Source organism: Myotis yumanensis, unplaced genomic scaffold (genome assembly GCF_028538775.1).
Source record: "Myotis yumanensis isolate MYYU_CA2020_CCGP unplaced genomic scaffold, mMyoYum1.0.hap1 SCAF_4, whole genome shotgun sequence".
Lineage (NCBI taxonomy): Eukaryota > Metazoa > Chordata > Mammalia > Chiroptera > Vespertilionidae > Myotis > Myotis yumanensis.
In genome coordinates this window covers 76,781,745-76,796,996 of record NW_027223755.1, presented here as the reverse complement: position 1 = coordinate 76,796,996, position 15,252 = coordinate 76,781,745, and the positions used below count along the sequence as shown (strand labels likewise).

General features: G+C 42.2%; 1 protein-coding gene and 1 pseudogene across 3 annotated transcripts in view; one reads left to right on the top strand and one right to left on the bottom strand.

Moving 5' to 3' along the window:
* Positions 1-7,263, bottom strand: part of CTXN3 (cortexin 3) — a 46,552-nt gene extending 39,289 nt beyond the window's left edge. For 2 of the 3 annotated variants that reach the window (XR_011471111.1, XM_070411496.1), the window contains exon 1: positions 6,766-7,086. The gene's annotated coding sequence lies outside the window, so the exon portion shown is untranslated. Of the gene's footprint in view, positions 1-6,765; positions 7,087-7,186 lie in introns of those variants that run through there. The other variant, XM_070411497.1, reaches the window with a different exon arrangement.
* A 6,203-nt stretch (positions 7,264-13,466) lies between these two features.
* Positions 13,467-14,102, top strand: LOC139008171 (high mobility group protein B1-like; annotated as a pseudogene).
* Positions 14,103-15,252: the final 1,150 nt, after the last annotated feature.

Here is a 15,252-nt window from a genome sequence, read left to right as displayed (position 1 = left end):
AGAGAGAAAGGAGGCATCTCAGACTTCCTGCTTTTCTCTGCAGAAAGCGCCAGGCCAGGTTAATACCCGACCCTGGGAAGCACTCAGAGAACTGAGCGAGGAAAAAGGAGTTGATTGGCTGCATCCTTGTTAAAGCTTACAGTGGCTTCCTACTGTTTAAGACCATCTGGTGGAGAGAAAGAGTAGGACATTTTACTGGTGGGGAAGAATTAAGGATTATGAGTATTACTGTTTGTCTTTCAAGACAAATTGAAGTGTACACAAAGACCACTAAAAGCTCCAGATATTGAACTCCATCTATTTAACTCAAACCGTGTAAAGAAGAGCATCTATATTACACATTGCTATATAGAAAAATCATATGATGCATTCATTTATAAATCTGTCTATTGGAAAAATTACATAGCAGAGTAGTCAGGTATGAAAATTAACGTGGATTCAAAAAATCATGCTTCAATGAAAATAAGCAACCAGATAAAACTAGAAATTATGACCTCAGGCATTAATGCTGTATTTCTTCAGCGAACTTACAATCACCACACTGAGTATGGCCGTAGTTACCACAGCAGTTTGCATGAATGCTGACACTTCACAGTTAATAAAAATCACAGTTTTAAAAACCAGCTTCTAAAGGGAATGACAAGCAGTACGTGGGAGGAAGGAGTTACCAGTTTGGGGGGAAAGAATATTTTGCAGTTCCATGACTGAATTTTTTTAAAAAAATTCAGACCGAAATAGTTGCAATGGATTCATTTGTGCTTCATTTTTTATTTTGAAATAAGACTGGGATAAAATTTGACTGTATTTTTTAAAAAATAAGCTCCTTAGGACTATAGAGGATGTTCATGGGTTGGGCTTGGTTTGGGTTTGCTTGGGTGCTAATCGCTAGGGAACTGGGGCTGTGGGGAGGGGGCAGGAAATGTGGCCAGAGCTTCCAATGCAGCTCCCCTCGCTGCTCTGACTGGGGCCGCCTGTACCCTCCAAAGTGCCCAGGCTGGGCTTACTCATACCCAGTGCAGAAGTCTCCCAGGGCTGGGTCAGAAGAAAGCCATGTAGTGGCAGAAGAGTGGATGTCCTTGCCATGTTCCCTCTTGCCTTTTCCTGTCCTTCTGAGGGTCCCCACACTTCCACCCCTGCCCTCCCGCCCACATACTAGGTCCCAGTCTAGGTCCATTTCCCCAAATGAGGGCAGAGTCCTTCTTTGTCTATTCCCAATGCAGGTTTGCATTTTCAGAAAATCCCTTATGAAAACACGACATAAACCAAAAAGGAAATATAGAAAAAGTTAAGATCATTAACTGTGTACATCAGGGGTAGGGAACCTTTATTCTGCCAAGGGCCATCTGGATATTTATAACATCACTCACGGGCCATACAAAATTATCAACTTGAAAACTAACCTGTTGTATTTAGCCAAACATTTCATTAACTCACCCCTACTGCCTTGGCAAGGCCAGACCAAATGATTCCATGGGCCCTATATGGCCCTCAGGTTGGATGTTCCCCACCCCTTGATAAATGTACAATATAAAGTCCTGGATTTGTGGAATTCAAAGTAAAGAATGGGGTATAGGGCCTTTTGAGCCTGTGATAATTACTCCCTATCCATGGGCTGGCTGACTAGGATAGCAATGCCTTGTTCAGCAATGCCCTCCCCACCCTGCACCTCCACCTGATAAGAGCCATGTTGACACCCAGGTGCAGTTTTCCCCAGCGTTGTCCTTAGCACAAGGCAAATGCCAAATTCTTTTCTCCTATCACAACCTCTCATACTTCCTAGGCTTTCCCCACAACTCAGGTTTTAGAGCTGATACCCTATTCATTTGGGGTCTTCAGTGATGGACAACCATCCCAGGAAGCCCCAGCAAATAACCTCATCATCTGATTCCGATTAGAATGCTTTAAAAATTAGTTTTAATTTGCAGTTGTACCACCTTATTCTGATTAAAAGGCTGATGCAAGGATATGCTTAACTCTCTTTGCAGCCAGATTATGTGTTTTGACGATTCTATAGTTCTTTATACATTGTAAGCCTCTTCCCTCCCAGGAAACTGTGGTGCTTAAGTCCCTATTAAAATTACTTCATTTGGTCAAACCACTAAAGGATATTAAATTATAATAGTTTACCAAGGAAAGTGACACATTAGTACCGTAGGCATTTGTCTATGAAAACTGTTCCTACTTGAAGGATGGGGAAACGTGGTTGATAAAAGGGGATTGAAGGAAGACCTTGCTGGGAGTGAGGCTGCTGGAGAGGACCCGGGGGGGGGAGCAGGTGACCCAGCAAGAGAGCCCTGGGGAGTGGAGATGATGGGCACAGATGAGAAAATAGGAAATGGTTTAAAGGGATTTGGGGACACAGAGATCTGGAAAGAAATGCCAGCTATTTCATAGTTTTGCCCAGCTCTGATTGAGATCCTTGGAAGAGCCTGCTTTTCTTTTAAAATCCCACAATCAGCTAATCAATAATTTACAAATTTGGAAAGTTCAACAGCGTGTTTTAAGTTAAAGGAAACATCATCAGATATAATAAGATGCACAAAAAGAACTACATGTAACCACAGTACAAAAATATTTAAACACACACACACACACACGTGCATTTAAAAAATGTCCATCTTAGACTAAAATGTCCCTTTTCGGTACAAACGGTTCTTAGGAAATGTTCACAATTGCTTTTAGCGGAATAATGAAATCTTTTTTTAGATAAATAGTGAAATCTGGGCGAGTAAATTACTGCCGGAGATTCTGACACAACCCTCCTGCGTTAATAATAACAAAGGCAGTTATTTTCAGGATAAGAAGGAGCAGTTACTTGCAGCAGCACTTCCATCCTGACTGGCGTCCCCCTCCCGCAGTACCTCCGTGTCTTCCCTTTGCTAATCCATTTGTGTGTGCTCGGGAAATAGAGTCTAATTTTAATACAAGACCAAGGAAACCTTCATTAAAACATGCCATTTTTTTAAAAAATCCTATAATATATCTCTTTTCTCGAGTCAGGCTCCTCGGACCCTGATATTCACAAAGTGTAAAAATACCTTGAATTACTTACAAAGACCCATGCGAGCAGTCCACTTAGCCACAGCCGTTCTCACTACTAGCCACGCGCTTCAGGGTAATTTACAAAGAGGCTCTCTCTCCTTCCCATCCTTCCTCCATCCCACATCAGGATTCATCTTTCTGTGCTCAGATCTTACCTCTCCTCCCGTCAGAAAACCTCTGTCCTCCAATGGCCAAGACCCTAACCCGCCCATTAACCCCCTTTTGGACCTGATACCCCTGTTTTCCGGATCACAAATCAGGTCATATCCTGACAATAGAATTGTTCTAAGATATTAATATATTTTCACAATAAAAAAAAAAAGGAGCCAACATCAAATCACATTTGGCTCTGAGTGAAATGACCAACGTATTGATAAGAACAAACCGACATGTAATTGAATCTGCAGACACCTGGGGAGAAAGCCTCACGAGGCCTGCTCTGCAGCTTCACCCAGCACCTGCTGCTGCTGGAGCACCTCCGGCCTCCCACCTGTGAGCTTCCAGTGGTGCTGCTCCCCTCGCCCTATTCCCACCTGTGGGCCTCTCCGCTTCCCCCAGGGGCCGCACCAAACACCACCTCCCCAGTGGGACCTACATCCGCCCCTTCACCGAAGGGAATGGGGAACGGTGCTTTTGCTCCGCCTCCAGGAGTGCGGCAGCACCAGTTACAGGACATCTCCACGGGGTTCATCTCCTTCCCCTTCGTCAACAACAGGCTCCTTGGGGGATTCTTGCTGTTCTGGGATCTCTGCCTCTTTCAATAGAGACTGACTCAAACCTCTAGCCCCTTACAGTCCAGGGAACTGGATTCAAACGTCAGGGTCCGGCTGACACCGACAGGGGGCAAAAATAAGATGTCAGACCACTGTGTTTGAAATAGAGGCTGTTTCCAAGAATCACAGATAGTCTGAGTCACAGTGGCCCTTTAATAGTCACAGATCTCGTGATTTGAAAAGCAGTTATTCGGCCCTTTAAATCTTCCTTGGCCTCAATGCTGATCGGTGGGGTCCAGAATATAAAAATCAAGCGGAGATAAGCAGGTTCCCTCTATGAAAGGGGTTAGCTCTTTCTACCCTGATCTGCTTCTCCGGTCTGGAAGGGCAGCCATTTAAAATATCCTGAGTGCAAATGTCTTGCACGGAAACTATAAATGTCAACATGTACCTTCTCAAGCTTGGGGCCTTCCTTTGGCCATTTCATTTCACTAGCATCTCATGAAACAATGTCACAGTAAGGAAACATTTGATCTGAAGAAAATATATCCTTAAAGCAATGACATGTTTCTTTTCATTTTTGAAGTGACAGCAGTAGGATCGTTAAGTGCATTTGGCAAACACACTGGCATTTCATTCCGCCGTCTCACTTTTGTGGTCACCGGCCGAGTGCCCGCGCTCCTGCGGTCGGTTGCAGTAACAGTTGCGGCAGATGCAGCGCATGTGCAGTCCTGCCTGGCATAGTGAGTGGTCAGTAAACAGGCGAAGACAAATGAGTGTATTCTCTTTAGGCCATTTTTGTGCAAAACAAGATTTATTTCTGACTTCTGTTATGCAAGTAAGCACACAAAGCAAGAGAGATTCTAAGTAAATTGCCCCAAATAAAAAGAAACATCCGTTACCAAGAGAGCAGCATCCCTTAAGGATGCTGGATCGCAAGTTTCTCTCTGGTACGTTGGAGCAAATAGAAAGTTGTCATCTCTCGGCCGCTACTGGCATGCAGGGTGCAGTTAAGATACGCTGTCTGTATTTAAGTTCTCCTCAACCACATAATTGCTGTTCCTGCTTTTTTAAAACTTCTAGGCCAGAAACCTAGTTATGTGACTTGACACGTTTTCAAAAGTAGGTGTAAAAACAGTTCGTCTATTGAGCAGGAACACTCGCAGGCTTGTCCAGTTTACTTCCACATGTGTCAGACAGGACGCTTTGTCCTGCAAAGACACCCCGTGTGCCCTATTTATATTTACCCAGCAGACTAGCGAGCCCAGTCTTGGGCTGCCACGGGAAGGGAACTGACGAGGTGAGCAGGACTGAATCTGCAGCAACTGGCAGACAGCCTTACTCAAAGTGCGGCATTATTCTGCCACAGTTCTGAAGCTCACTGTTGAAATGTTAACGTGGCTTTCGGTGATTAAAATAATACATGTCCTGAGACTGATGCTCAATAGAATTATTCTCTACTTTCGGAGCTAAAAGAAGCCTCGGCTGCATGGCCGTTTACATAACTGGCGCCTCAGGAGGTCCACCCCCTCCACTCCCCACCCTCCCACAAGACATGTGAACGTCCCAGGCATCGCTATTGTACCTCTTTCCCCACAGCTGTGAGGTCTCCACAAAACCCACCTCATCATCTAAGCAACCAAGTCACTTATAAGCAAATGAATCTTGTAGATATCTATGACTCTTGCAGAAATTCTGTGTGTGAGCCCCGTGAACAGTAACTTGCATTCCAGGGGATACACACAAAGCTGCAAAATGTTTCCTATAAATTCAAACAACGTGTGGCCCTCTTGGTGACCAGCCAAGAACTTCCGGGAAAGATTTCCTGGCTCTTTCCAGGTACTTCGTGCATTTTAACCACCCCCTTTTTTGACTCACATAAATACATGGCAACTTCCATATTCCTCTTTTTCCAAATACAGCTCCCCTGTTGCAGTACAATAGCCCTGGTGCTCTGGAATTCACAGGACGGCTAAGAGTAAATATTATTTTACACACTCAGATAATAGACCCAAGGCTACTAGGAAGCCCATAAACGCTGATTTTAAAGACATGTGAATGTGGACAGCTACAAATGTCAACAGGCAGTTTCGGAACTGTTGCTCGCCCCCACTGCTGCACGGGGAGGTCTGGTCCCTCTGGCTGGCCGTCCGTCCGGCCGTCTGTCTCTGCAAAGTCAGCCTGCAGACAGGTCGGCTTGGGTTCAGGAGTGGACCCTGCCGGTCCCGGGCTTGTCAGCTCTGAGTCAGCTGGAGACCTTTCTCTTCAGCCTGAGCCCAAACCTCAGCTTTACTTCTTCCCTAGCTTCCTCTTCTTCCTAACATCTGCTTGAAGAGTCTTAAAGGGACAGAAGGGCAAGGCTGCAGCCTAGCTGAGAACATCAGGAAAATACCACCCAGTCTCAGTCAGTAACTGGGGGTAGCAAAAGGCACCCTTCGCAAGCTGGAACTTTTAACTTCAAGCAACAAACATGACTATGCTGCCCAGTTTTCCTTACGTTTCCTAGTGAAAAGGAGTGCCTGCTGATACGCGCAGGGCTAAGGCTGCACGCTGCTCATCACCCGGGGACACCAGGGACAGTCAGCACTATCGCTACGAGTTGTTGAGTTGCGATCCTTTGTAAACAAATTAAAACATCCCTATTACATTTTGGAAGGCAGGATATTTGAGGTAAAAGGGGAAAAAATTACTGTCATGGCCAAATAGCTTTCAAGAATAAAATTTACTGCAGCTTAACCGAGAAATAAGTCTATTTTACTGCTCCTTTATCCAGTGTCAGTAGCATTATAAACTTAAGCATGCTTTAAAAAGAAAGGCATCATGATATTTCACCGCCTCCCCCACATTAACTTCACCTAGCAGCTGTTTAATTACACTTTATCTGACAGCGAGCTCTGAATTCAGAACTGAGATCCAAAGGGCATCTATGCAATTATTGCTCATGCACAAATTGTAAAGTTAGAGAGAAACGTATAACTAGCCTGTCACAGGCACAGTTTCGGTCAGGTACCTGAGTCTGGCTGAACAAACACTTGATCCATTTCCTGGTGGAACAGTTACAGGTAGTTACAAGCTTCTTTAGTTTCCATTCTCCCGACCAGGCTGTGTTAAAGCAGGAGACAGTGGGAGCCGCGCGCAGCTGGTGGCACACCCCAGATCTAAAGCTGTTGTTTCAGGCTTAGAAACTTCCCATTAAAAGCCTCGAGTTAAAGGAGCATCGTCTTTCTGGGTGAGGCATCATTAGCGGCCAACACGGCTGCTTCTCTGAGGCGAGCCATCATTTCAGTTCTGCCTCAGCAACTCCTCCGAGGATTCTGCTTCAGTGAGTAGAGGCAGTATCCTAGCAGTGTGTCTGAAATCATCCCCAAGAAAGCATTAACATTCAAAAGGAGTACGGGGGCGGGGGGGAGCATCACAGGGCATTCCCATACCTTTTCAAAATCGAAGCCATAAATCTACCAGGGTTCTGCTCTTCCCTATCGATTGTGGACACTGCCCCTCTTTGGGGATGTCAGTGAGCACCTTGCAGCCACCAGCCTCCATATTGATTATGGCTTATGACCTTCAGGCCAACTTAATTCATGGGAAGACTTCTAGGGAAGGGCATCAACTTAGCATTTGGGAGATGAAGAAAAAAAAGTCTCCTTTTCCTAAAGAAAATGAAACTGACCTTTCAGAAAAGCAGCAATTATGGGAAGCAACAAGAACAATTAAAAAAAAACAAAATCATATTTTCACCACCTGTTTGTAAATTTGCCAGGCTCTAGGCTGCCTGTCCAGTGTCTCCTTGGTTCAACCTGCATAATTGTGACCTTGGAGGTTCCGCACCCCACACAGACCATCTGAGGCCACTTGATGAATAAAGATAGACCTTTGTTGAGAGAAAGTTGTTCCAATTCTGCAGATAGTAGTTACATGGTGCAATACTTAAACTATTTTCCTTGGATAGAGTGCCCAAGTAAATTTAGAAAATATTTTAGGATAAAATTTATCTTTTTATAAAAAGTGCTCCTCTGGAAAGAATTCAGCATAATCCTTAAGTTGGAACATCCTTGTTTTTTGGCAACTCACCACTTTCTTTGTTGAGGTGGAAGTGTAGTTAGCGACAACACCACCCACCAACGATGGGGTACATGATACTTAAAGCTAACTCTGACTGTGCCCGTGGGCCCTGCTGTCTCTTCAGCTGGTGTGAGACAAAGGCCATTGCCCAGCAGCGTTAGGGGACTGGAACACAGCTCATTTTCTAAGAGGAAAACCCCCTGTGCTGGCAACAGAAAATAATCCTAGACAGGCCTCAGACCCAAGAAAATTCAAATACTGAATGTTAGGCTTTAAAGTCAGAATCTAATGCTTGACATTAGACCCTAACCTCAAAGGACATGAAGGTCTTTTCCCCATTTATGTTTTCTGGATTTTTAAAAACTATGTATTTTTATTGATTTCAGAGAGGAAGGGAGAGGGAGAGAGGGATAGAAACATCAATGATGAGAGAGAATCATTGAACGGTTGCCTCCTGCACGCCCTACACTAGGGATTGAGTCTTAACACATTAAGCACCCAGCCTGTTTTGTCTTTCGGAAGGAAAGTGTAGTGTCAGTCGCCGGTGACTGACATGGGGCTTAACGTGTTAACCTGGGCATGTGCTCTGACTGGGAAGCAAACTGTGACCTCCTGGTTCATAGGTCAATGCTCAACCACTGAGCCACACCCACCAGGCTGTTTTCTGGATTTTGAACTGAGTTTCCTTTCCAATTAGTTTTGCTTACTGTATTTTCACACACACACACACACACACACACACACACACACACACACAATACAATGGGACAAATAAAATCCAACAAATAAAAGCATTATCATTTAATACTAGCTGGCATCCTCTGTGCTTCTCCGCAGACGGTGCTGGTAGGTGGAAGACCCTGTCTCGGTAATGCCTACAGAGTGAGGTTCAGGGAACACTCTGACCCCACTCTCCCTTAAAGGAACAACTGACCCTGCCCAGGAGGCCTCCTCAGATGCTGTTTTAGCCTGTAGACTCAGAGAGGTGGAAGGGAACATGAGCGGGCTGTGGCTGTCCTCTAGCTACTCTGCAGGCTGAAGCCATCCCAGAGAGATGAGCGCCTGGCCTATTTTTAAACTCTCCAGAGAAGTAGGCTCCACCACCCCCTCTGACAACTTCTGTTTAAACTAACTCCTCCATTGCGTACTTAGTCTAAATAAACCTATTTTCCTTTCATTCTACCCTCTCTGCAAAACCCCCACAGTCATTAACTGCCACAAAACCTTGTTAGAATGCTCTTCCCCAAAGGAAACTGAACCAGGCAAACCAAAAAGCCTTGGGCAAAGACCTGCTGATACCAAAATCTGCAGCTGAGTTTGGATATTTCTTTTATAAGATAATTGTAATTGGATTATTGCAGTTACATTATGTGAATCATCATGAATTTTGAAACAATGAGTAAGGATTTAGGAAAAGTCTAGTTCTTTGACTATTTCATAGTAGGTCCTATTTCTTTAGTCTTTAATCATCTTTAAAGCTCTTTTGTGAATTCTTTCTTAAATTTTTGCCTTCTGGCCCAGCTTGTAAATGGAGAGCCTAGACTGCTGCACAGAGCTGTATAAAGCTCAGACTAAGGTGGGATTGCTATGCTTCTCTTATCCATTCTGATCTCTCATTATTCCTGTGTGTTAATTCAGTCTTTCTTTCTAACCACACAACATCAGGACTTCAGCTAGTTAGAAATCTATTTTAAGAACTTTCCCTACATTCTAATTTCAAGTCTCACCTGTCATGTGCTTTAGGTTACAGTTCTTTCCTAAATGTCCTACGTTGCACTTTTCCATGGAGAAATAGACAATGAATATGAAAAAGGCTTCATGAGTCACCAAGATTTATGCCATTACAGGCAGTGTTATTGTTATCATCATCATTGTCTTTCTCTCTGACTCTGCCTAATTCTCAAAATAAAATTGAGTCCATTCTTGGTATAATCTTCAAAATGTAATTATGATTTCATTTTCATCATTACATTCTTTGTAAAAATCTTTTCTTCCTTTGTGTAGATTTTTTTCTTTCTCGTATTCAAGAAACATTAGGTTCTTTCATTTAAGTGTCAGTTATGTTCTGTGTTAGGTATTGCAAAGGATAATTGTTCAGGTTGTGCAACTCTAGAAGGCTCCCTGGTAAGGGCCCAGCAGCACTAAGCAATGGTTGCTAAGCTTCTTGACTAGCCCACCCCCACAATTTTCCACTTCCTTACCCCCCTTTACTGCTTACCAGCAGACGGCTGAATTGTGTGCTCAACTCTAAGGTCATCTGTGGCTTCCAGTTGTCTCAAGCTAAAAAGGAAAAAACTCTTCAGCGTTTATCTTCCTTGCTCTTCGTGGAAACATTGGACATGGCTGACCACTCTTTTCAAGGAATGTCCAGTGAAAGAATACACTGGGTGATGCCTATATGCATATAAGTGCTTTGGTTGATCCTCCCCCCTTTCCTCTGAGGATTACTGTGGTAGTCTTGATTATATTAATAATGTTTTCTGCACAACTTTAATGAATTGACACATTAGTTAAAGTAGCATTCCTATATGTAAAAAAAGAAGAAGAAAAAGAAGAATACACTGGGTAAGGTGGAATGGCAGGACCTTTGGTTCCCCTTGTGCCTTCTCCCTTCCTAGTCTCTCGTTTGCCTTCCATGGTGAAAGCCAAGTGTCATTCATGTAACTAGCAGTCAATGTGAAGTTGAGGGTTGGATATCCCTTAGTGACTCCACCTCTTTTAATTCATAAAAAAGAAGCAGAAGTCAGTTTATGTGTAATATTTTTATTTTTCTGTCTTCTAAGTTGTTTAAAAAATATCATGTAATATACAGGGTTTTTCCCCCATCAAGATTAGTTCAGTTTCCAATATCCCTTTGACTTGCCAGGTCTAAGTATGAGCATATTTATCCGCTTAGCTATCTTCACAGGCCAGTGGACCTGTGGGGGAAACGGCAGGCCACAGTGGGGGTGGTTTAATAATAGTCACACCAAGCCTATGAATTAGAATCTATATTCAAACATTATTAAAACCAAGCCGCCGGTTAAAGTCCAACTGCAAATTGGAAGCCTCCTGGTTTGGTCTTTTCTGGAATGTACTTCTGTAATATGTTGAATGCTCAATTAGTAGCTGATGAATCTGGGACAGAGAAGTATGTGAAATGAAAACGAGGAGAAAACAATGGTGCAACTCAGTGGATTTGAAAAAAAGAAAACACTGACAGAATGTAATACTTGTGAGGATTACAAATTGCCCTACAAATGAACGAGTTTGTTCAATCCTTCCTTCTTAAGTCAAACATCAGAAAGCCTACAGGGAGGAGGCGCATCATGCTCAGGAGGAAGCCAATGTCCACTCCTAAGAAGGAGCAACTTCACAAAATGTCCCGCAGTCGTTCTATTTAGAAACAGTGTCTGCAAAATTTTAGTTGTTAATTCTAATTGTAGTTTGAAAGGATAAGATCATCACTATGAATTATTCACTGTTCCAGGGAAATTCATACTGAAGTTAACAGCCTAGTGGGGAAATTTATTCTTTTTAAATGACTGGTACAGTAACAACAATTTTTTAAAATGACTTTGAGATACTTAATGCCTTTAAAATGTCATGGAAAGTGCCAATTAAGGTTTTATACAAATCCCTCCAAATTTTTTTGCTGTCATTTTGGCACCATTCTTTCTGTTTAATGGCTGCATTTTAGAAGAGAAACTATACTGTGTGGACAGTTAGAGGATTAAGCAGCTTACAATATTAAGATGATTTAGAAAATGAAATAGCATGTACCTGAGAATTACAGGCCCTTTGATAGCTGACAAAATTCTGGATCTAAAAATCTTGCCACAAAAAAAAAAAAAAAAAAAAAAATTCAATTTGAAAACAACCAGAGGAGAAAACTGATCATATGGACCTGTTAAGAAAATACTTGTTTAAAAAATTATGGAAAACCAATCTTCATTTATGATATTTAAACTTATGGAAATGGTGGAAAAGAGGCTGAGGAAATGGTCATAAACAGAAGTTATGATATATGGTCATTGAATGGATATTCCAGCTGCCTCAATGCTACATCTTATGAATGATGCCATCAAGTTGCTGCTTTAAAAATTTTTTAATTTATAAATATTTCAATATTTCAATGAGATCAATCAAAAGTTCTAGTCATATAGCATATGATTTTTAAAAGGCAGATTTAAAGGTACATCTTTCTCTTCCAATTCTGTGTTCAAAACTGAAAGGGGCAGCCTCCCATCTACAATTCTGCCTGTAAATAATAAATATTTTATATTTATATATAGTAAAATCATCTGTATTTCTGTCATATGTAATATTAAATTACCTCAGGAGCTTGTTAAAGATGCATATTTGAGTGTCCCAGGCCCAGCTTACTTATTTCAGTAAGGCCAAGAATCTATATTTTAAATAAAAATCTATATGATTAATAATGTAGGGTATATGAAGTCTACACTTTGAAATGATTTAGGTATTTTAACTCTGTGAAGAAAGAGCCTTAAGCTTGCCTGACAGCGTGGCTCAGTGGTTGAGTGTCAACTATAAACGAAGAGGTCCTGGTTCAATTCCCGGTCAGGGCACATGCCTGGGTTGTGGGCAAGATGCCCAGTGTGGGACCTGTGAAGATAGCTAAGAGGCAGCTGATCAATGAGTTTCTCTCATCAATGATGTTTCTATCTCACTCTACCTTCCTCTCTGAAATTAATAAAAATATTTTTTAAAAGAGCCTTAAGCTTAAAATTTGGGGTATCAGAAAACTCTTTGAAAACTGATGAAATCTATCGGCATGTCATTAGAAATTGCATATACCCTGCTTTGAGAACATCTGCCTGCAATTCCCACTTAAAATTCATGCATCTTCTCTTCTTCCCTGCCTTCCTTCCTCCCCTTCTGACCTCCCATTAAAGTGGTAGTAAACAAGGACCAAAATAAAAGCCGAGGGTGATAAGGACAATAGAGAACAAGAGGCAGAGAGAAACTTGGCCTATCCCTGGGAGAGGAAGGTGGATGGAGGAGTGCTCATGGCGATGCAGAGATTAGAAGACATGCAGAGGGGGCGACAGCTCCTAAGGAGGTGACAGCTACAAAGGGGGTGACTGTCTTCCAGGGAAGACTAAGATCAGGATAAGAAGTGGGAAGAAGTGGAAGGCCTGGGGACAAATGAGTGACCCTACTGCCTTCCAAGGTTGTACAACTAACCAGTAGGCCAGGAATCTGATGTAACTATTAGCAGGGGTGGTTGGTGGTGAAGATTGAGCTAAATTACCACTTCTGAGAGCAGGAAGAGAAGAGAGAGTGTCAGCACTGATGAAATGGACAAGAGATGGGGTCAATTCGTTAATAAGAAAATAACAAGAGAACTAAAAAGAGCAACTATTAAAACTTTATTTTCCCTGGGGTTAGACCTGAGAGATGAGGGCAGTGCACAGAGCTGCCACTTTTCATTGAAGTCCCTTCCAAGCAATTTGATTGTTTAACCACGTGCATAATGCTTAACTATGTGAAATTTCACTTTGTAAAAATTGTCAGTGTAGTAAAAGCAAACCGTTAAAAAATAAAGAAGATTGCAGTACATTGAGCTCCATAGAGACAGCGCCGGGGCAAGTGCGAGCCGGCCGGGCACTGGGTGACTGTGTGCTCACTGAGGGAAAGTAATTAAACATGGGCTAAGGAGACCCTAAGAAGCCGAGAGGCAAAATGTCATCGTATGCCTTCTTTGTGCAAACTTGCCGGGAGGAACAGAAGAAGAAGCACCAAGATGCTTCAGCTTCTCAGAGTTTTCTAAGAAGTGCTCAGAGAGGTGGAAGACCATGTCTGCTAAGGAGAAAGGAAAATTTGAAGACCTGGCAAAGGCGGACAAGGCTCGTTATGAGAGAGAAATGAAAACTTATATTCCTCCTAAAGGGGAAACAAAAAAGAAATTCAAGGATCCCAATGCACCCAAGAGGCCTCCTTCGGCCTTTTTCTTGTTTTGTTCTGAGTATCACCCCCCCCCCCCCCAAAAAAAGAGAGCATCCTGGCCTATCTATTGGTGACATTGCAAAGAAGCTGGGAGAGATGTGGAATAACACTGCTGCAGATGACAAGCAGCCTCATGAAAAGAAGGCTGCTAAGCTGAAGGAGAAATATGAAAAGGACATTGCTGCATACCGAGCTAAAGGAAAGCCTGATGCTGCCAAAAAGGGAGTTGTCAAGGCTGAAAAACACAAGAAAAAGAAGGAAGAGGAAGAAGATGAGGAAGATGAGGATGAGGAAGAAGTGGAGGAAGATGAAGAAGAAAAGGATGATGATAAATAAGTTGGTTCTAGCGCAGTTTTTTTTTCTTGTCTATAAAGCATTTAAACCCCACCCCACCCCCCGCCCCGTACACAATTCACTCCTTTTAAAGAAAAAAATTGAAATGTAAGGCTGTGTAAGATATGTTTTAAACTGTACAGTGTCTTTTTTTGTACAGTTAACACACTACCGAATGTGTCTTTAGCTAAGCCCTGTCCTGGTTGTATTTTCAATAGCCACTAACCTTGCCTGGTACAGTATGGGGGTTGTAAATTGGCATGGAAATTTAAAGCAGGTTCTTGTTGGTGCACAGCACAAATTAGTTATATATGGGGATGGTAGTTTTTTCATCTTCGGCTGTCTCTGATGCAGCTTATACAAAATAATTGTTGTTCTGTTAACGGAATATCACTCTGTAATTGCAAAAAAAAAGTTGCAGCTGTTTTGTTGACATTCTGAATGCTTCTAAGTAAATATAATTTTTTATTAGTAAAAAAAAATTAAATAAAGAAAAACCTTGCTTGAAATCCAGGCAAAGAGTCTCTTCTGATGACATCCTAGATACCCGCAGGAAATGCCTGGTTAATTCTTTGAGAACAGGAGCTTCCTCAAATACCCAGAGTCCCCTCTCAAGGACTGTGGTATATTCTACATGTAGGTAAAGCTAATCCTTCTCTGGACTCCTCAAATATCTTATGCACACTTACAATATGATTTCTTATCACTGCATACAGTGCAGTAAAATCTAAACTATTGCCCTAGTTTTCCCACATTATGCAGACATCATCTGTTGTTATATGTTTTTTATATTTACTCATTTTTTTTAATCCTCACCCGAAGATACGCTTATTGATTTTTTAGAGAGAGAGAAACATTGATGTGAGAGAGAAACATCAATCAGTTGCCTCCTATATGCACCCTGACATGGGATTGAACCCATGACCTAGGTATCTAACCCATAATGTTTTGGTGTATGGGACGATGCTCCAACCAACTAAGCCACACAGGTCAGGCTATTTATTCATTTTTATAGCCAACTTCTATTTAATTATTTATTTATGTGTATGTACTTATACCCCATTAAATTTTAGAAATGTTTGAAGAAAGTTATGAACTAGCGGGAGCAGAATATCACTTCTATTATGTATTCAATGAATTTTCCCCTTGCTGA